At 57.9% G+C, this 21,966-nt stretch overlaps 1 protein-coding gene across 4 annotated transcripts in view; it reads left to right on the top strand.

The window, feature by feature from the left end:
* Positions 1-4,459: 4,459 nt before the first annotated feature.
* Positions 4,460-21,966, top strand: part of LRFN5 (leucine rich repeat and fibronectin type III domain containing 5) — a 37,245-nt gene continuing 19,738 nt past the window's right edge. For 2 of the 4 annotated variants that reach the window (XM_051772146.1, XM_051772143.1), the window contains exon 1: positions 4,460-4,767. The gene's annotated coding sequence lies outside the window, so the exon portion shown is untranslated. Of the gene's footprint in view, positions 4,780-5,017; positions 5,145-21,966 lie in introns of those variants that run through there. The other 2 variants (XM_051772144.1, XM_051772145.1) reach the window with 2 other exon arrangements.

The following is a 21,966-nucleotide window of genomic DNA, read 5'->3' as shown; positions in this document are numbered from 1 at the left end:
TCCGTGTTCATCCTCCAGCCTGTGCCTAACAATTAAAGTACTTCTTTAACAAGCCAGGTACCAACTTCTAGAAATCTTCATATAATCATGCAGGAGATTAAAAAAAAAAAATCAGTGGCTTATTTTATTTCTCAAAAAGCAAATCTGTTAAAAGATCAAACAAATAGACTCTACAACTACTGTAATCATGACTTTAAGCTGTTTTTTGATTAAAAATTTTAAAAATGATGCACTTCAGCTATTAAGTATCTATTACTTGGTTTGGTTCCGTGTGATGAACCAAGTCTGTCTGAGGACAAAACTGTTGCCAGCCCCCACCCTGCAGCGGTTTTGGGTGAGAGGTCTGATTCACCAGCAGTGCCAGTGCCAGGGACAGGCAGCACGGGGCTGGCACAGGAGGGGCAGGGAATCAATCTGTGCTGGGATTTCACCTCCCACCAATGTATCCTGGGGGGAAACACCACGCCAGCTTGCCCTAAACAGCCTGTTTGCCCGGGCCAGGTTGGGCATCGCTCCCCCAGAGCCTCCCTGGCCAGTGAAGGTGAGAGCTGCGGGCACCAGGGCAGCTGTGGAGGGTTCTCACCTCCAGCCTGGTGACAAGGAGACACAGCGCTCAGGAAGGAGCAGGATCGGTCCCTGCCTTTTTGTACAATGCAACAGCTCCCCCATCTTACAGTCTAAAGAACTTAAAATGGAAAAACATTTCCAGGAAATGAGAACGGGGGTAACTCCACACACTTCCCCACTTCTTCTGGAGGGAGAGGCTGGCGTGCACTGGCCTCTGAAGCGCCCCTATCTCCCTGGTGCTCTGGGGAAGGGGAATCCACTACATGCAGGGTGACACGACATTTGAGTGGACAGGGCAGTGAATTTTCTTCCTGTATGGACGAATAAACATTGCTGGTTCCAAACACTTTTCGGTGAGGTACCACAGTCTCTTAAGGAGCACCAAGCACCACCCCTCGCCGTGGTTTCTGCAGGGCTGTGAGAACCCGGGCGCTGCTCCCCTGCACTGCTGCCCGTCTCCTTTAGGGTGTACACGCAGCACGCGCTACCCGCGCTCGGCGCCTGGAGAGGAAGGGCTCCTGTGCCCACGGAAAGTGCGTGCTCGCCGTGCAGTGACGTTATGCCTGAACGCTCCCTGCTCCGGTGCCGGCACAGCCATCCCCACCGCAGACATGGGGCATCCCACCCTTCCTGCCCACTGGAGTGCCCAGCTCTGCTGGCCCAGTGGTCTGGCAGTGACTCCAGGGAATGCTGCCGGCTACCAGCACAGCTCTAAGGATGGCTCTGGTCCATGCTGGGGCTGGGGAGGAGGTCTGAAGGGACGAGGGACAGGCAGCCCTGTGACAACGTGGGTTGGGTGCTGTTGGCAGAAGGCTGGGTGAGCACGGCACCCCGTCACCAGCCCGCTGCAGGGCAATGGCACTGTGCCCAGGCCCCAGGTCCCTCCCTGATGCGTGACTAAGGGTTAGAAAGTGCATAAAAGCGGCTCTGTGTGTTATTTGAACAAAGCACTTTCCTCAAGAAGCTCTCCTTATTTCAGCCAAAAAAAGAAATGATGAAATTTTAAAATGATACCTGAGGAGAAAGATTTCAGGTTAAGGAGTTACTGGCTCTATCAGGAAAAAAAGCATTTTAACACTGCTTGGAGGCAAGAGCAAGACAAAACCCCTGCACAGGCTTGTTTAGAAGGGTAATGGGGGAAGAGCTGAGCCCCAGCAGTAGGGAGGGTCCTCGAGGCAGGGTGAGTCCTGGCCAGAGCTAGGGGGGAGTTCATCTAAGTAAATCCCCAGTGCTGGGGCCATGCAGGACAGTGCCATCCGTGGGGTACACTGCCAGGCACCAGGGATAATGCTGCCAGGACACAGACCTGCCCCTTCCCAGGGCACTGAGGTTTGCCCCAAAACAGCCCAGCCCTGGGTGTTGAAGGGAGCATTCAGGCACAGGCACCCCGCACACACTGTCACTTAGGTCTGGGTCCAGGATCAGAGAGGCCAGGTCTCCATCCCAGCCATGAGGGAGCGAACCTCCCCAGCACACCCACAGCTCCCACACTCCCAGACACGCCAGGGACCAACAGTTTTCCCACTGGGTACATTAACAAGGCCGTGGTGTCGTCTCAGTCTCAAGAGGGATTTCAGGCTGGCAGAGAAGCTGCAGCAGCCTTTGCCCAAAGCCCTGAAGCCAGAGAGCACAGGAGGTTGCTGTAGCTGAGAGGACATGGAGCTCCTGTGCTCTGCTGTCCTGGTACCAGTTCAGAGTGGTCCTGAACCAGCCCTCATGGTATGTTTGTGCTGGGTGGTACAAACCAGCGCACTCTCCAGTACACTCCAGGCTCTGAGCACAAGCTTCCACTGAGTTCCCACTGAGTTTCTCCATGTCCCTGTGCCTTCTGCAACTGGACGTGCCTGTCTTGTATTGGCCTTTTTAGCCACCAGCGAGCTTGTAACAAACGTGGGTAGAGCCCTCCCCAAATGTTTGTTCGCAAAGCCCAGTCATGATGATGATGATGATGATGAATATAGCCAGGGAAGCCGTACCAGAGACTTGTCTCCCTTCCCAATGCCAGCTGCACCACTGGCATCACTGGCACATCAGCCCCCCTGCTCCTGGAGCAGCAGAGAACTGACAGAGCAGCAAATGCTTGAAAGTGAAGCCCGAGACACTGGTGGACACCAGCCAAGACCATAGGCATTTTACCAGGGAGCATCTTCTCTGCTCTCTCCAGAGGGGAGTACACTGTGAATGCTGAATCAGGGCTGAGGACGATGCTCTCCAGCTCCAAAGAAGACCTACACTAGGACTGTGGGCAGAGGGACAGCAGAGCCTACCCCAGCAAAACCAGCTGATGTGAGTTTTCCCTCGAGGGAGCAGAAGAATTAGACTCATTCCCTCCTACCAGCCTGTCTGTCCCCATAACAGCTTGAACCAGCTCCATGAAACAGCTGCTGGGACTAGAAGATAAGCCCTAACTCACAGGCCCAGCCCACCTGCCTGGCTCTGTGCGGCTTCTGAGGCTGCCAGAAGGGCAGAGGATGCTGCGGCTCTGGGAGCTGCATTCCTCCTGAGACCAGGGTCAGAGGCTGCTGTGGAGACCAATGAAACAAAATCTCTTTCCACTTCAATGTTCTCGGGTCGCACGGACAGCCCTGAGCTCGGGAGCACTGACGTGTTCCCTCTTCTCACTCGTACTGACACCAGACGCTGCATCCCAAGACACAAAAAACTTTGGCACAGTGTCAGCAGAGAGGTGTGAGGACTCCCACTGCATCTTCACTTTTCTGGGACAGGGCTCCCCCCACGTGCATCCCCAGCGAGATGCCGGTGTGTCCCAGCAGCATCGCTCCCGCTGCCTCCGAGCACGCGGAGTTCCCTCAGCGGCGGCGGCCCCGCGGGCTGGTCCGGCTGCAGACAGTCCCGGGGCAACCCCGGAGGAGCGGGCAGCTGCCTCCCGTCCCGGCGGGAGGGTGTCGGAGGAAAAGGGGCCGTTGCCAAGCGGCCGCAGGGCACGTGCCTGCACATCCCTCCAGGTGCAGGGTCACTGGCCGCTGACGAGGTTCGTTAATTAGCTCCTCTGCCAGGCTCTCCAGGCAGCGCTTCTCTGCTTCGGGTCCTGCAACATCCCCGGCATTTTCCCACAAAAGAGCATTAGAAAAGGATGTCAGTATTCCGTAGCACGAAATGCACTCTCTTCCTCGTTAGAGATCCAGGAGACAGGTAACGACCCCGAAATCCCTCAAAGCTCTCCGCTTTACTGCCCCCAAAGGTGACCCAGCCTTTCTGTCTCCTGCCAGGATCATCACTCCTGCAACTCCGTTGCTGCAGACCCTGTCCCCGGATCGGGCAGGGTGCGGGCAGGGTGCGGGGCAGCTGTGCGCCCCGGGGGTGGGCAGGAGCCCTCGCCATGCGGGGCAGCGCGGAGCGAAGCCGCCGCCGCGCTCGTACCCCGCGCTCCCGCTCCGCGGGACGATTCCGCCGGTGCGTCTGTCGGATCCACCATCAGGTCAAACCCCGGCGCACGCCCCGCGCCGGCCCCGCCCGCCGCCCGCTCCGGTCCCGGGGCCCCGGGCGGAGGCTAGGGGCGCTTGGGGGGTGCCCGAGGGCCGCGGCCGCTCTCGGTCCCCGTCGCTGTAGCCCGGCCCCGGCGCGGCGGGCCAGGCGGAGGCGTGTCCGTGTCCCCGCCGGTGCCCGGTGCCCGGTGCCGGTCCCGCCCGGCGGCGCGCAGCCCGGAGCCCGGCGCGGCGGGGGGCGGCCCGGCCGCACGTCTGCGCGGCTGCGGCCGGGCGGCTGTGGCTCAGCCGTGCGTGCGGCGGGGCGGGGAGGGCCCGCTGCTCCAGCCCGCCCCGGCGCGGCGCGGCGCGGGGGAGGCGGCGGCTGCTCCATGCGGCAGCGAGCGGCGCGGCTGCCCGCGGCCGGGGCCGGGGCCGGGCGGAGGCCGGCGGCGCGGAGGATGGGCGCAGCAGCCGCCGCCGCGGAGGGCCGAGCCGCGGGCGCCGCGCTCCCCGCCCTGCCCCGCCGCCGCGGCTGCTCCGCCTGAGCGCGCCCGGCGCGGAGCGGCGCGGAGCCGCATGGCCCTGCCGCCGGCCGCCCCGCGCTAGCGGCACCCGCACCCGGGAGGCGCCGGCCCGGCGGCGGGGCTGCCCGCTCCCCGGCCACGTCCGTCCATCTCTCCGTCCGTCCGTCCGTCCGGCGCAGCGCCCGGCGCGCAGGATCCCGCAGCGGGGCGCGGACCGGCAGCGCTTGGCGAGGATTAACCTGGCGCAGGTACACGGCAAGGTCAGCGCCGGCGGGCGCGGAGCGGGGCGGGCCGCCCGGTGCGGGGCCATGCGGGGCGATGCGGGCGGGCTCGGCGGGCTGATGCGGACGGGCTGCCCCGCGCCCCCCGCCCCCGCCCGCGCGTGTGTGCGTGTGCCGCCGCCCGCCCGAGCCGCCGCGTGGGGCCGTCCCCGGGCCGCCCTGCCCGCCCCGGCCGCGGGCAGCCCCGCCGCGGAGCCGCGGTAGGATGCGGGTGGTGAGCGCCGGCTCGGGGCGGAGCGGCGGGCAGCCCGCCTGCCGCCAGCGCCCGCAGCCCGCCGGGGCCCGGCCGCGGCCGCACCCGCAGGGGACGCGCTCCGGCCGCCGCCCGTCCCCGGAGGCTCCAGGTAACGCGGGGGGGGTCGCGCCCGGCACATCTGCATTGCACCGCGGTACCGGCCCGGGGGACGGGGCGCCGGGGGACGGGCCGGCGGGTCCCGAACGGCCCGGGCAGGGCGAGCCCGCGGCGCGGCGGGGGCGCCGGTACGGGGGCGGCGGCGGCGGGGGGACGCCGCTCCCGGGAGGGCGGCGGCGGCGGGGAGCGCGGGGCGCGGAGCGGAGCGGCGGGGCGGGCACCCCGCGGACGGGCTGGGCCGCGCTGCCACCGCTGCCCGCGGGACGGCGCCGGCGGCCGCCCGCGTTGGGCTGGGCTGGGCTGGGGATGCTGCGGGCCGGGGATGCTGCGGGGCCGCCCGTGCCGCGGCCGCCGCCCCCTCCGCGCCGCGCTGCTGCCGCCGCCGCCGCCGCCCGGTTACGCGGCACCGCTGGCGCTGCGGCGCTGCCCGAGCGGGCGGAGGCGCCTCTGTGCGCGGAACCATCCCGGGGCGCTCCCGCGGGGCCGGGGCCGCGGCTCAGGGGGTGAAGGGCTGTGTCGGAGAGAGCAGGAACCCCCCGGTTCCCCCTGCCCCGTCCCGGCGCCCCTGCCCGCCACACACACACCGCTCCCCCCGCTCCTCTCTCCTGGGGGCCGCCACGGTCCCCCGCGTCCCGGGATGCGGGTGCGCTCTCCTCCATCTCCTTCGCCCTCTCCGTGGCGAGCACCGCTGTCAGCGGGAGAGAGAATGTAGGACAGGATGGACCTTCCCCGCCGGAAGGTTCCCGTTGGGGAGATGGCAGAGCAGCGGTGGAGGAGCCGGCGGAGCCTCGCAGCCATGTTGGTGTCGGAGCATCAGCCCTCCCGGCTCCAGGAGCGGATGCCGGAGCACACAGACTCCTGGAGCCCAGGAGCAGCTGGCGGCGAGCAGCGGGTGCGGGCACGGGCCGCTGTGAGGCGGGCACGGGCATATCTGGGCCAGGAGGACTGGGGAAGCCCCTTTCCGGGCTGGTCTTTGCCAACATGGTCTGGAGGACACCGGCTCTGCAGTTCCTCTGCATCCCGGGACAGCAGCGCTTCACCTCCTCCCTCCCTCCCTCCCTCCCTCCCTCCCTCTGTCCCGTCTCCGGGGCAGGGACCGTTTGTCATTACGCTGCATGTCTGGAGCAGAGGAAGGTGTTGGTCCCAGCTGTGGTCATGAACACGGCTTCACCAGTCCTGGAGACCAGGGGTAGGACAGCAGGTGCCCCCAGCCAAGCCCAGCCCTGTGCAGCCTCCAGGTGACTGCCGTGGAGCCGAGAGTCCTGCCCTTGGCCATCGTGCTGTCGTGCTGGTGATCCTCCCCACCCACGCTTCCATTTCACATGTTCTGCGTGACACGTGGTGTCAGCTCGTGCATTCTGAGCATCCTCCGGCGAGCGCTGCGTGTCCAGGGCTGCTCAGGCCAGCGCAGCCAGGCAGTACGCTGGCGAGGCAAAAAGGATCTGTCCCGGGATTTAGCCCATTTGGTTCCAGGTGCACATCTGCAGGCGGAGGGCCCTGGGATGGCTCTGGCAGCACCGATCCTGGCCCTGATTGTGTCCAGGAGCGCGGGGCGGAGCCGCCTGTGCCGGGAGCGGTCTGTCCCCGCCTGGCGGGGCTGTGTCCCGGGACAGCCCGCTGCTGGACCCGTGTGCTCGGGGCTGCACGTGCTGCCCCAGGGACTCCGGCTGGGCACCTGCTCCTGTGTATGGGCCCCACATCGAAGCAGGCTCCGTGGTGCTGCCATAGTCGGTCCTGGCAGGGGGATGTGTGCCAGTGAGCTCTCGAGCCAGGCCTGGTGATTCTGCTGCTGATCTGGGAGCCAGGTTCGACTCTGCACAAGGAGCTGTACTAGAGCCTGAGTGTTCTTGGTGCCCAGCACCTTCCCGATCCATGGTTCTATATATATACTGTACTCAAGGGATTATGCATTTGTTTAAATGCATAATAAATGTGTTTAAATGCGTAAGGCTGGATCAGAATGAACACCAGAGCTTGCCAGTTCGGCCTGCAGTCACAAGCCTTGCTAAGAAACGTCTCCTGGCATATTAGCTCATCTTTCTGCTTTCAGAAAGAGCAGTTTCTGATTTTATCATGGCAGGGCAGTCAGCGGAAGCAAATCCTGGATATCTCAAGTGCCCAGTGCAAGTTCAAAGCTGAACTAGTTCACCAGTTCAACAAACACTTCCAGGTGCAGGAGAGGGCTCCAGGTTGTCCCATTCCACCAAACACCTTCAGCTGTGGGAGTGGGCTCCAGATTGTCCTGTCTCAGTGAGAGCTGGCAGATTGAGTGCTCCTGTCATCCTTGTGACCAGGAGAAGCACCGGGCTCGGCTGCAGCAGTGCTCAGGATGCCATGCCAGGGGATTGGTTTGAATTTTTCATATGGCTCTTGTCTGGAGAGGTTCCCATTGGCAACTGAAGGTGTGAGTGCTGATGGGGGGAGGAAGGCTGGCTGGTGGTGTGGGACAGAATGGTGGGAACTCAGAAGAGATGTGGTGGAGCAGCGTGTCAAGAAGAAACCAGATCTTCCCCAATTTTTGAGAAAGATTAGAGACATGAAGATGGGTGCACCATGAAGGATGGGCCTGGCACATGGGGTGCCTGTCTTGGGAAGATGGAGCACCCTGAGGTGCCTGGAGGGCTCGTCTCTCCTCTGGGCCACGTGGAGGTGGTTCAGAGGCTGGAGAGCTAATGACTTTCCATCGCTGATCAATACTGCCTGTGCTTTCAGATGTGGTAACAGGCTGGGTTTTATAGAGCGATCTTTGCATATTCCCTGCGCGAGCAGCGAGGCCGGAGCGCCGCTCTAATGGCCTCGCTATTAGCGGGCTCAGAGCCTGAGCCAAACTGAAAAGGCTGCCTAAGTGCTGCTCAAGCGTTTTGGGCCAGGCACATTCTATGCATTAGGGAAGATTTGTACTCCTTGGGCCAGACATCACTGAGTGTTGTCTATTTATACACATCTAAATATATCCTCTGCAGTCTTCAGACTTTTCTAGCTAGTAGTAAAATTACTTTTCAATATCACACTATTAAAATGTGCTTGCTGAGACTATATGATGAAGTTTGTGCTAAGAGTGGGCTTTGTGTGTGTGTGTGTGTTTTAAAAAAAACTATTCTTGAGGTAATTACCTAAAATGCTTTGGAAACAAAAGCTTGTTGTTGTCCATGTAGCTGGGTAGCAGACAGAAATGTGGTTGAGCAGAGGCACTACTGGAGACATATTCAAGCCTGGAAAGCCAAATCCAAACCTTATCCAAAGTATAAGGTTTTGTTGCTGAAGAGTGAACCATTCTTTCTAGAAATATATGTCAAATAATCATGTACTTTGCAGCGAAATAGAAACATTTGCTTAGAATTAGTCAGATACACCTTCTGGTACCCTGGAGTTTGAGGTGTCATTTTGAAAACAAAATGACAAGTCTTGAAGAAGTGGAATTCCTCTGTGTGGTGCCCAGATCCAGGCTGTTGAAGGTGTTCCCACACAGTTCTGCTGCAGGGGTGGGTCTGTTCCCTATGTACCTTTCTCTGGAGCTGGCATGGGTCTGGTGGGGCTCTCAAGGAGGGATGGAGACCTGTCCTACACCTCCGAGTGAGCCACAGGCCTGCTCACGGGGCTCTGGTGCCAGCGGTGTCTGGCTGAGTGCCTGCAGCCTGACGTGGGTTAGTGATGGCACCCGTTTGTCTTCTGTGGAGCTCTCACTGTTGGCTCTTGGAGAACTAAGAGGCTGCAGAGGAAGGGAGAGGGGTTGGCATTCGGGGAGAGCAGGTGGGGTGAGGAGAGGTGAATGCAGGGCTCTCAGAGGACACCCTTGCCTGAAGCCCCTCAAGCCAAGGACAGGTGCTGAGCCCCTGGGCCACCCCTGGTCCCTCAGCCAGGACTCCGTGGGTCCATAGAGTGTGAAACTGTGTGGTGCCAGGAGCTGTGCCCTGACAAGGACCGTGGGTGCAGGTATCCCTGGCAGCTGCTTTAACTGCCCAGTTATCCCATTATTTAGCTGTGTGAGGGTCTCTCTGGTGTCCGAGGGGCTCTCTGCCCCATCCTGGCTGGCTCGCTGGCCACTGAGGCACAGGCTGGGCACCCTGTGCCTGCCGCCTGAGCCGGGCAGCAGCTCTTGTGTTCTCATGGAATAAATGGCTCTGCAAGTCATATTTGCCCCAACAGGCTGGATAATGCAGAAGGTGATTGGTCAAATGGCTAATTGAGGCAGTAATGGGAACCTTGATGGGTGCCTCTAGTTGCGTAGCACGTGGCCAGCGGGACCTCGCATCATTTGAGCCAGTTCCTGATGCTGCAGAGCCTGTGTCCAGTGCTGTACTTTTGAGGTTGCTCTTATAGAAAAAGCTTCTCCCTGGGAACTGTCTCTTGCCAAAAACATTTCCATGAAAGCACATGATTAGGTAACTTTGCTTTAAAATGGAATATCTTTTTTCCCTTTAATTTTTTGTTTAGGCTTCTCTGTCAAGATCATATTGGAATTCTTTTGGATTGGAGACAGATTAAACTCTTCAGGTTTTGTTGGCTCAGCATTGTTTCATTCCCAGATAGCTGAAATTCCCTGTGTATTTATTTCTAATTCTTTGTACTCCCTGGTCTCTGTATTTGGCCACGGGGGACAGAGAAGCAGGAGCCCACCGTAGTGAGCTGTGGCAGCTCTGTGCCTCCTGCAGCAGGACTGACCAGCTGTGGGACAGAAGGTGTGTGAGGAAAACACATACAACAAGGAAAAAGGGCGGTGGAGAAAGTCACACCAATGGGAATCCTCAGGATGTGTTCTCAGTCCCCTGGTGACAGCGCTGCTGGTCCCAGGGTTGGGATGAGATTGCTTTAAACCGAGTCATGCAAACATGTTCTGCTGCACGTGGGTGAGGTGTGAGTTAAACTTCTCTGGGTTTAAGCCAGAGTTAAGAGTTTGCCTGGGATGTGAAGTCTCTGCCCAGGACAGGAGGGCAGGTGCCATGGGCCCAGGAAAGGCAGGTGCCATGGGCACAGGAAAGGCAGGTGCCATGGGCCCAGGAAAGGCAGGTGCCATGGGCCCAGGAAAGGCAGGTGCCATGGGCCCAGGAAAGGCAGGTGCCATGGGCACAGGAAAGGCAGGTGCCATGGGCACAGGAAAGGCAGGTGCCATGGGCAGAGGAAAGGCAGGTGCTGTGGCACAGGAGGGCAGGTGCTGTGGCACAGGAGGGCAGGTGCTGGTGGCAGCGCTGCTGGGGCTCTGGGAGCTACCCTGTTGTTGTTTTCTCCAGCGCACTTTTGAAACCCTTGATGTAAAGCTCCCTGATAGGGCTCGTGGGAGCGGGTCTGAGTAAGGCGAGCGGGATTTGTCGCCTTGTCAGCTGTGAGTCAGTGGTGCCGCCGGGTACGTGGTGTTTCACAGGGAGCCTTCTGCTGCCGGCTGTGATTCCGTGCAGAGCCGGTGTTGCTGTGCTGTGTGTGCTGTGGGCAGGTTTGGTGTCGCTGTGGGCAGGTTTGGTGTCGCTGTGCCGTGGGCAGGTTTGCTGTGCTCACGGCTCCTCCTGACACGTCAGCCTCATGTCTCATCTCCGCTGGTGCCCGGCTGCAGTGATGCTGCTCTTGGGGACCAGGCTCCAAACTGCAGCTCCCGAGCAGTGACTGCTGCTCTCCTCCTGCCTCTAAGCCTCAGCTTTGGCCGAGGCTGCCTTGGAGACAACCGACTGTACTGCAGGCACGTGGGAAGGGCTCTGCACAGCGATGGCACCCTGGCTAGGAGAGTGGTGGGGCCCTGAGTGCCACGACTGAGCCCAGACAGTCAAGCATCTTCCACCTCTACGGTGTAAAGAAACAGGATGAGAACAGCACAAACCCCAGTCCTGCCTCCCGTGGTGTTTGCCAGTGCCCAGTGGCAGGTTGTCCCAGCAGGGACTGTGCAGATCCTTGGTATGGCCTGTGGTGGGCTGGGGACATGCTGCGGGTGGACTCAGGTGATGACCTGTTCTCGTTGTGTCACTTGTGGGTCTGGCAGCACTCAGGCCCCATGGGCTGTTCTGGGGACTGGGGCTGGGGGTGCCTGTGGGGAGAACCAGCCTCTGCTGGGTGATGTGTAGCTGCAGAGGCTCTGCCAGCAGAGCACCCACAAGGGGACTCCTCTGTGGGCTGCTCATCACTCGTTGCCCTGGGCCGCTCCAAACAGATGTGTCCTTGTCCCCAGGCATGTGGCAAGGACTGTGCTTCTTGAGCGGTTTTGAGGGTGCAGCCTCCTTTCCAGTACTCCATGTCCCTTGCAGGGAACCCCCCTCTTGTTGCAGCTGGACCCTGTAGATGTCCCACACACACCTCCCTTCTCTGCATCCCCCACTGGTGAGCAGTGAGGAGCCCTCCATCAGGGTCTGGTGTGTTTTAGAAGTAACCATGGGGACGTGGTTAGTGCCCCATGGCAGCTCTTTAGTTGTCCGAGGCGGGGAGGTTTGCTCCTCTTCGAGACAGAAGGGAGAGATTTCAGCCCGTGGTCTGGTCAGCAGCAGGACGAGTGTAGCCAGGTACGTGTGTAGCAGTGGGTGAGTCCAGCAAGCAGCTCAGTGTAAGGGCTGCTCAGTCCCCCATGACCCTCACAGCTGTTTGTGCAATTCGGAGTTGCAGAGCAATGCTTTTGTCCTGGTCTGTCCATGGTGAGGTGTCTGAGCATTGCAGTCCTGCTTCCAGATTGGCACTTAACGTACTTGTGTCGGCTTAGGCAGCACGTCATTAATCCCTCTGCAGTCCTTAGGCCGTTCACATGGCCCGGGATGCTCCAGGCTCTGGCTGTGCTGTTGCCCTCATTACCACAGGTGACTCCTGTCTCTGGGCAGCACCACCCATGTAGGACCTGCGTGTGCCTGCCATGTCTCTGCTGTGTCGTGGTGCCTGGGCTGGGGGCACAGGGCATTCTCTGGAACCCCTCGGTGTAGAGAAGCTCCTGGAAGTAGCAGAGGAGTTGTGCATGAAGCTGTGTGTGCTGCAAAAGCTTTAAAAGCACTGGCTTTTAAACATTTCATAGAAAGCCACAGCAAATGGCAGTGCCCAGGGGTTGTCTGCATGGGCTGGGAGGTTCACAGCAACACCTGTCTCGACAGAGGCTGCCAACCCAGGAGAAGTTTGAGTTTCTTTCCATGACACATGGTCTTCAGGGAGCACTGGCCTTGAGTGTTGAGCCTAGAGGATCTGTGACATGGTGCCTGGCCTGAGGGGCATTTTCACCTGAGCAGGCGGTGAATGCCCTGGCCGTGCCCTGAGAAGCAGTGGCCTTGCCCTGATGGCAGCTGTCCATGGGGGCTGCCAGTGGTGGGCACCTGGTGAGCTCTGCCCAGTGGTGGGGCTGTGCTGGCCCACCACCACGGTCCTGGGGGTGCAGAGAGTGGCCTGGGGGAGCTGCTGCCCAGGCGGGTGTCAGAGGAGACACAGCAAGGAGACTGGAGAGCAGAGCTGGCCTTGGCCCACTGCCGTCTTCCCCTGTCCCCAGGCACCTCCAGCTCCACTGTAGGATATTCGGCTACCTCGGGCTGAGGTCAATCCAGGGTTCTACCCCACCTTGCTGTGGATGTGGGGTCTTGGGGTGTCCCCTTTGACCTGCACCAAAGTGCTGGGCACCAGGGAACCTCCCAGAGACAAAGATTCTGGGGCTGCTGCCCTGCTGTGTGCCATGGTGGTGCTGGGCTATCCCTGCCTGCCCTGCTGTGTGCCATGGTGGTGCTGGGCTCTCCCTGCCCGCCCTGCTGTGTGCCGTGGTGGTGCTGGGCTATCCCTGCCTGCCCTGCTGTGTGCCATGGTGGTGCTGGGCTATCCCTGCCCGCCCTGCTGTGTGCCATGGTGGTGCTGGGCTCTCCCTGCCCGCCCTGCTGTGTGCCATGGTGGTGCTGGGCTCTCCCTGCCCGCACTGCTGTGTGCCGTGGTGGTGCTGGGCTATCCCTGCCCACCCTGCTGTGTGCCGTGGTGGTGCTGGGCTATCCCTGCCCGCCCTGCTGTGTGCCACAGTGGTGCTGGGCTCTCCCTGCCTGCCCTGCTGTGTGCCATGGTGGTGCTGGGCTCTCCCTGCCCGCCCTGCTGTGTGCCATAGTGGTGCTGGGCTCTCCCTGCCACCCCGCTCAGGGGCTGTTTGCTCTATTTGCTGGTAACAGGCCAAGCACACACAGCCTGACATCACTACAGTGTTCTGATACAGTTGAAATGGGGGTTGCCTCCCCCTGGGCTGGTATTCCTGTTATGTTCATTATGGCCCGTTCCTGCCCTGGGTCAGACACGCTGTTTCTAACCTGTGTTATTAAAGAAGCATTCAGCAAACACACACCTTCTGTGGGTTGAAGCAACCTCCACATCCTTCCCTGTTCTAGAAGGAAAACGTGATAAACACTGTGGAAAAAGACACAGTAGGTCGGGATGGATGGTTACAGCTGCTGCTACTGCTGGCTGAGGATTGTGCTAATTCCTGAGGGAGCAGATCAGGACAATAGTTTTTAAATGAGCATTCCTGGGTAGCATTGTGCTGTGTATCCAGAGGGTACCGGCAGAGCTGCTCTGGTGAATGCCCGTGATTGCGGCGCCGCTCGGCTGCGGGCTCGGCTCCGCTCGGCTCCGCGGCCCCTCGGAGCTCCCGCGCCGGCTCTGCCAGGGCCTCCTGCAGTGGCAGCGACAGGCACAAAGGGCTGAGCTGAATAAGCTTCATTCCTTCCAAGAAGCATTAAAGAAGCCAATGTACAGAGTGTGTGACTGCATTTAAATTCCATCTGGAAAGCTGAAATAATAACAATAAATAAAGAACAGTAATGAGGAGTGAAATTGTGGCCAACAGGATGTGAGACTCGTAATGCTGGGGAGAGACTGGACTTGCTCCTCGCCAGCTGGAGCAAATGGGTGAAATCAGAAAACCAAATGGTTCCCCAGTGGTCAGTAATGCTTCCCTGGTCTGCATTGGGGATGGGAAGAGAGGTGAAGGATAAAGGAGAAAAGTGAAGGGCAAGAGCACTATGATTACCATATATGGATCAGAGGAATCACTCGTAGTCCAAGGGTGCAGTGTGTTGTTCCTGTGATCCCAGGCACAGAAAACCCCCAAACATCTGGGGAGCAGCACACACGTTCCTGGCAATCCAGGTGTCCCCGTGCAGCACAGATGGTGGGGAGAGCACAGAGTCTGTGGGGTCCCAGCTGCAATCCCATGCCCCACGCCCCATCCCCTCTGGTGTGGCCAGCGAGTGCCTGTGCCCCGTCCCCTCCTCGCCCTTGGCCTGGCTACCAGTGCAAGCTGGAGCAACACTGCTGATGCTTCACATGCCAGTGTAGTTTTTTTACAGCAGAGGCTTGATCCTGAGCTCTGACATGTGCATGCATGGGGTGGCATGGAATAGGATACCTGCCTCCTGCCAGGCAGCGTGGAGCAGGGTATCTGCCTCCTGCAGTGCAGTTTCCCTCTGCTAAGGCTCCTGTGCCCTTCCAAAGAGGGGTGAGTTTCACGGACATGGTTCTGGTCTACACCTGCGTTAGCATGTTGTGTGGGGCACTAGAAGGGGATTTCTAGGCTGAGGTGATGGGTGAGGAGGACCCAGCATCCCCTCCATGTGCATTTGGGGAGTCAGATGGGACTGTGTTGGCAAGGCCTGATGGACCCAGTGCGGACAAGGGGCTGGAGGCACCGAGGGTCTGCAGTGCTCACCTGCCCCTGACGTTGTGCCTGGAAGAGGCCCTGGGTGCCCTTTGGGACAGCTCTGTGGTGCACACCAGAGCAGGGGGGTCACCCTGCACACTGGATGGGCAGCAGCCCATGATGGAGGGGCAGCGGTGCTGGGGGACAGGGTCCTGCTGGTGCAGGTGGCTCCACAGTATCAGGAGTGGTGCTGGGAGTGCTGGTGCTGGGAGTGCTGTTGCTGGGGGTGCTGGTGCTGGGAGTGCTGGTGCTGGGGGTGCTCGGTAGTGTGGAGCAGAGCACAGTGCTGGCTCAACTCCACTGCCAGCTGATCCCAGAGCCGACCGCTGGCATATGACACTCCTTATCTCTCCAGCTCAGAAACACAGTGCTCAGGGCATCCTGATGGATTTGTGACACTTCCTGTGGGACTCTGTGCTCATAAACCAATTAAAGGATTACATCGTTGTAATGTGGAGAGTTTTCTTTGTTTATTAAGTAATGCAGGTATAATTCAATTAGTGACAGGCTGACCCGCCGATGTCTCGTGTGGACACCAGCCAGGCTGGTCTCGAGCTGTGCTCTCCAGCATGGGGGGTCATGGGGAGTCACTCCCAAACCAGAGTAGCAGGACCTGAGGGGAGCAGTTGCCCCTCCCGTAGCTCCCCCTGCCTGGCACAGAACCATGAGGGTTTGTTGTGGCTTTTTCTGCTACATTACCCTATAGAGTCACAGAATCCCAGAATGGTTTGGGTTGGAAGGGCCTTAAAGCCCATCCAGTGCCACCCCCTGCCATGGGCAGGGACACCTTCCACTAGCCCAGGTTGCTCCAAGCCCCATCCAGCCTGGCCTTTGACACTTCCAGGGATCCAGGGGCAGCCACAGCTTCTCTGGGCAACCTATGCCAAGACCTCACCACCCTCACAGTAAAGATTAAAGTTCAAATCTTAGTGAGGGGTGGTTTGCTCCCAAGTGAGAGACACAATGCAACTTGGCCAGCAAAACTCCAGTGTGTAGCTGGACAGGGTGGGTTCAAAAGGCGTTTCCAGACTGCCAGAACTTTCCAGAAAGACCAGTAGGTTCCAGTGTCCCAAATAGCAAATGCTGGTCAGAAGCCCACTATGGTTTTCCATGCAATCTCATGACAGAATTGTGCTTAGTTTGCAGCACAGATCAAGCAAAGCTTTATGTGTTGAATGCAAATATAATGTGGAAAAGGGGGATCTGCATACGTGTGACTAATAGAGACACGAAAGCAGCTCGAGTAGCCTGGCAGTGCTGGAGGAACATAAGCACCTGACAGCAGAATTATCTCTGAGGACCACAGACTGACTCGTAAACCCTGGAATAAATTGCTCTTATTTTGTAGCACTTACTTGCTCGGCTGCGCTTTGCAGGAGTTTGCTTGTCTGGCAATTCCTGTCCGTCAGGAGGAAATCCCAGACTGCCAGGGGCTGGCAGCTGGTGAGCTCTGCGCTGGGCAGAGGGGACAGGTGCAGCCCCAGCAGTGAATTCTCCCCCTTCCAAAAAAGGAATAGGTAGAGGGGGGCAGGAGGGTGGTCTTGGGGGCAGTGGGGCAGAGAGGCTGAGGACACTGCAAGGGGGACTGTCCTGGCCCCCACTGCCCCAGCCCCCCTGGCCGCGCCGCCCTCGCCCACTGCGGGGCAAAGGAAACCCCAACCCTGAGCAGGCTGTTCCTGCTCTCCAGGCCTCTACAAGGCCTTTATTTCCACCCTGCCAGGTCCTGAGATGCTGGATGGTTACACCCTTGATCTCCCATAGAACACCCTTCTTGGAGGGAGCAGGTACTTTTTTTGGTGCTGGGGGGAATTAATGCAATTCCCGGCCGCTGGGCTGGCATCTCGGCTGGCATTTGTCCCCAGTGTTGGTATCCACAGAGATGTCCTTTAAACACCTTTCCCAAGAGGATGGGGGTTCTGGGGAGCAGGGGGATGTGGGGCTGTCCCCCTACCAGGTGGTGGCACAGGCAGCAGGGCTGCCCAAAGCACAGTGCTCACCGCAGCAGCCTTGTCCTCCTAGGGCTGCTGCCTGCATCTGCCCCATCTGTGATGCTGTGAAACCTCTCAGGTACTGCTTCTGTCCATGAAGCTCGAGCAGCTTCTTCAAATCCTTCCAGAATGACAAGATTTGAGCCGTTTCCTTGGCGGATTTAAGCGGAAGTTCAGGATCTCCATGCTCAGTCACAGCCTGGCAGCTCTCCCGTCACACTCGTGCTGGCAGTGATCCGCTCTCCTGACGTGTTTCCCGTTCCCATCTCGATGCCATGCGGTGCCTGCTTTTCTGTTCACCTGTGTCCTGCTGTTCCCAGGTGCAGCTGGTTGGGGCTGTGACCTGGCCATGACATTCTGGCCCGTACAGGGATTTGTGCACCAGCATGGTTCAGTCCCGTTGCTGTAGGATGGAATCTTGGTCCTTAGAGACATCCGTTTGTGTTGATGCACAAATGCTGTTTCACCATAAAAGTAGTTGCAGGTACAGAACCTCTGGGCACCTGGGAACAGCAGTCACCACTGTGCTCCTGGTGACCAGCCAAGACAACGGGAATGAAGGGGTTCATGATAGTTGGAGGGACTGGGGCTTGGGGGTGCTGGTTAATGAAGGGGAAAGGGACAGAAAAGGGAAGTCAGTTCCCAGCATGTGAGGACAGGAATGGAAACAGCCACATCCCCACATCTCTGGGAATTTAAAGTTTATGCTCTGATCCTTTGCAAATGTTGGCTTCCTCTGTGGGTGGTTCGTGGTGACCTGGAGGGCAGGATCCCTGTGCTCCTGGAGCTGTGGCAGGGCAGGGCTGAGCAGCAGGCTTGTTGGGCCACAGTACCTCATGGCTGCTGTAGAGGTGACGATGCCTGTGTCACACACAGGGCCTCTTTGTCACATCCTATCGGAGTATTCCCACATGTTATCACAGGGCACAGAGATGATCCTTCCTCTGTAGGTGTGGGCCGGGCTGCTGTTCCAACAGCCTTGGTTATGAGGGGCATCAGGCTTCCAAATGGAGTCACTTTGCTTTGTGAAAAGTCTTTTCCAGTATAATTCCAGCTGTGCTGGTGGGTGCATGTGTGGAGTGTCCATGTGTCAGAAGGAAATGACGCATGAAGGTGGCTCTGTACACGGGGAGGATGCAGGGAGGACAGTCGGATCTCATTCGGGTGGTGTGAAGGAAAGGCTGCCTGGGAGCGAGGAGGTCCTGCTGCAGGAGATCCTACCCTAGGAGACCCTGCTTTGGGAAATCTGAGAATTTGTTTGTTTGCCTCTGTGCATATGTAAATGAGAGTTTAACTGATGGCACACAGCAAAGCAGCACATTCCCTAATTTCAGTGGGTAAAGCAGAGTGAGCATTGCTGTATCCCTGGGAACTCTCCTATGCTGTGGCTTTGTGACACAGCTGGATTGGAACCCACTGTCCCCATGTCATCCCTCAGTGCCAGAGCTGGCAGAGGAGCCGTCCTTGTGCTGCCTGGTACCATCCCAGTCCCCCTGTGCTGGGCTGGGGTGCAGGCAGCCCCCCGGGACTGCTGCCGGGGGCACCCACGGCCTCCAGCAGGGTGACAGTGGGGTCCCCCGAGGTGACTCGGGCACCCAGGCAGATTGCTGGAGCAGAGGGTTGAAGGTGTTGGCTTCATTCCTTCTCCTCCCTGACTTCAGAGGGGGATTTCATGCTTTAGGAGCCTCACTCCTGAGACTCCTGAGGGTCCACGTTTTCCCAGGCAGTGGTCCTGGCGGCTCACCTGAACTGTCTCTGGCACAGCCTGTTGTGGCTGTGTTCCTTCCAGCAGCTCCTGGGTGGTCCTGGTGGGGGTTGGGCAGCCCCAGCCCTGCTGGTGATGCCTCCAGGTGCTTTTCCTGGTCACAGTCATTCTGAGAGTGGCAGCGTGACGCCAAGATATTTTACTTTTGTCAAATTTACTTTTGCCCTGAGCAACCTGGGATAGTGGAAGGTGTCCCTGCCCATGGCAGGAGGTGGAACTGGATGGTCTTCATGGTCCCTCCCAACCCAAACCATTCTGGGATTCTGTGGCCTTTCTCACAAGTCCTGTTGCTGGGAGCCATGTAAGGTCACCATGCCCACAGAATCGGCTGTGCTGGAGATTCTGAGTGGTGAATGGACTTGAAAATGAGTCAGTCCTGTGAGCACTGGAAGTGCTGCCCAGGGCATTGCTTTGCTCTGCTCTGTCCCCTTACTGAGACACTGAAGTGCTTTAGTTTTCTCCATCTCCTTTACTGCATTCTTAATTACAAAATTAAACAAGGGGACCAGACAGCAAAAGAGATTGGCAAGGGAGAACTTTGATAGCAAAGCTGAAAATATTTTAGAAAAAGTTTTGTATTCCTTAAAATAAAATTTTATTTTCAGCAAAAGGCTTTTTTTATTAAAAGAAATTCAATTGGCATCAGTTCTTCTCAGCAGAAATTAAGTGCAGGAGAAAGTAGTTGTGTATCTTGGAGCCTCCAGTGCAGCGGGAAGGATGTGATGCCTTTGCTTTTCTGTTGCTTTCTTAAGTATAACAAAACTTAAATGAAAAAACAGCAAAAAAACTTAAAAAACCAATCAGCAACAACAATTGAAATGTTGGCAAATGGCTGTGGCCTTGTCTGGCACCGAGACCTGCACCAGCACCTGCCCCCGTGCTCATCCCTGGGGCCACTAGATCCACATCTTAGACCTCTGGACATTTCCTGCAGGTGTAACCAAGGGGCAGCTGCCTCTGCATCAGGAAATACCTTGGAAGTTTTCTATTTAAGCAACTCTCCTAAAAAATGCCATTTGTTGGAATACAAAATACTCCACTCAAAACTTTTCACATTTGATGGCTTTTCCTTACGTTTAGGCCAAGTTTTGGAGTGGCCTGCCCGGGGTGGGGTTTTGTGTGGCACTGGCTGAGCCAGGCACCCCACTGGCACTGGGGATGCTGCTGTGGACAGTGCTGGGGGTGCTGAACCCTGGTGCTCCGGGGTGTGCAGGCTCCCCAGGAGTAATTTGGAAGAAGAAGGTGAATTCCTCATCCATTCAGAGTGAAACCAAAGTTAAAAAACTCCCGGTGACATCCCCCGTCTTCATCTCTGGGTTTGTCTCTCTCTTTCTGTCACCTCCCCGTGAAAATCCAAGGAGTGTGTGAGCAGTAGGAGTAGTTGTGGGGGACCTGGAGTGCCTGGGAATGGTGTCTGTGTGCTGCTCCCTGCCCTGGTGGCACCTGGGGCCCCGTCCTGCCTTCTGGAGTCCTGTGTCCTCTCTCCCTCCTGTTCAGCCCCTTCCTGCCAGACCTGCTGAGGTTGGTGGGTGGGGTGTGATAGGGACACGTCACACAGACACACGTTCCTGTGCTGTTGAGCAGAGAGATGAGGAGTGGTGATGCATTTTTAACGAGGACATTGTGGGGAGAGCAAAGTCCCTGCTTTTTTCTGCGCATAATTTGAGGATAACTCAATTAGCTGCAGTAAAGTCACACTAATTTACCTGAGGTATGAGTTGGAGGTTCCTTGTTTCTACAAGCATTTCCCTGCACAATGCTGCTCTGCCTCCTTTTGTGAGAGGGGAACAGTGTAATTTTCCTGATATTAATTAAGATAAGAGAGAATTATACCAAAATGTATTCAGTGGAAAATAAGTAAGTTTAAAACATGTTCAAACTGCAGATCACAGCCTGGCTGCTGGCACAGCTCTGGAACCCTGAGCAAGGGACTCTGTGGGGAGCAGGTGTGGAGGATTAGTGGGGGGAACAGGCTGTGGGAACACTTGGGATCCACCTGGACTTCATTTTCCTTTGAAAATCACAGCGAGTGGGGAAGGCTCACACAGGGAGGGGATGCAGCAGAGAGCAGCTGTGCTGTGGTCACCAGGAGCCGAAGGGGTCTGTGCTGGGGCTCCCGCCTTCCCACTGTGCTGGTCCCACGGCTGGGACAATGTGGGAAAAGGTCATCAGGATCTCCCAAGATTTCTGCCTTCTCCAAGCCACGACTGGGATGTGAGCTGGAGACTCCCACAGCACAGCTGCAGGGGTGCAGTGCGATGGGCAGAGCTGGCGTGGTCCTTGTCAGCTGCTGCACAGCTGGCCACAGCTGGCCACAGCTGGACTGTGGTGTGCCCTTGCTAGGCATTGCTGGGGCCTCGGGGCAGGATCAGCCTCAGCCTGATATGGCTGCATTTAGGGTGTGGGTGTCCATCCACCGGCATCTCTTCCTCAAATTCCGTGGAACATGGAAATCTTGCAACAGCAGCACGGCTGATCAATTTTTGAAGCAGCAATTAAAATCTAAACTTCTTTGCCAAAGCCTTAAGTATGTCTCTTATCTGAAATGCTCAGACTCTTTGCTGAGTTAAGAACATTAGGACCAAGAGACCCATTAAATTTTCTGGCATAGAAGAGGGAGATATAAATCCTGCAAACTGGTGGGATTGCACGTGGCGGATCTGATGGTATCTGCTCCATGCACCGAGATGTAGAGGAGGAGGGAAATGACCGTTCAGAATAATTCCTCTGGGCTGGAAGTTTTGAAAGCCGCTAAGGATATCTTTTCTTTTTCCAAAAATCTGTATGAAGTAGTTTTGATCTTGTCCAGCTGAAGGAAAACCCGTTTCATTTGCTTATATTATTTTTTTTCTGTCCCACAAGATGTTTGATCTGTGTTTTGGAAGCAGAGGAAAGGACGTAGCACGGCTCTGTCAGCCCTTCCCCGAGCAGTTCACACCATCTCTGGTCGTCACGTTCACCAACTGTTCAGAACTGTGACTCAGAGGTGGATGAGGTCGCGGTCAGTCACTTGAGCCTCTCCTGGTGTCAGCGCTGCCATCTCCGCTAACGCGGGCTCTGTGAGCCCGGAGCTGCGGTTCATTAAGGGAACAGCCCCGCTCGGCTCCAGGCTGTGCTCGTTAGCAGAGCTCTGAGCTTAATGACCGGCAGGCACCGGTGTGGGTACTGCCCGAGCCGCCCTGACAGTGGGGCTTGTTAATGCGAGGCGACGGGGGATGGAGAAGCGGCCAATTAACAAATGAGGTAACGAGGCACTTGTTCCAGCAGAGACTTGTAAAGCTGTGGGTCCAGAGCAGCAGCTGGGGAGCCTTTGGCACTGGGGCTGGAGGGCTTTTGGGGTGCAGGAGGGATTGCTGCTGGACCCCCCTGTCTTGCCACCCTTTCATGAGGCGCGTTTCTGCCAGACAACAGAATCCCAGAATCCCTGAGGCTGGCAAAGCCCTCC

This window comes from Manacus candei, unplaced genomic scaffold (assembly GCF_025592945.1).
Source record: "Manacus candei isolate 608988 ecotype Guabito, Panama unplaced genomic scaffold, ASM2559294v1 h1tg000150l, whole genome shotgun sequence".
Taxonomy (NCBI): domain Eukaryota; kingdom Metazoa; phylum Chordata; class Aves; order Passeriformes; family Pipridae; genus Manacus; species Manacus candei.
This window is presented reverse-complemented; position numbering and strand designations above follow the sequence as displayed.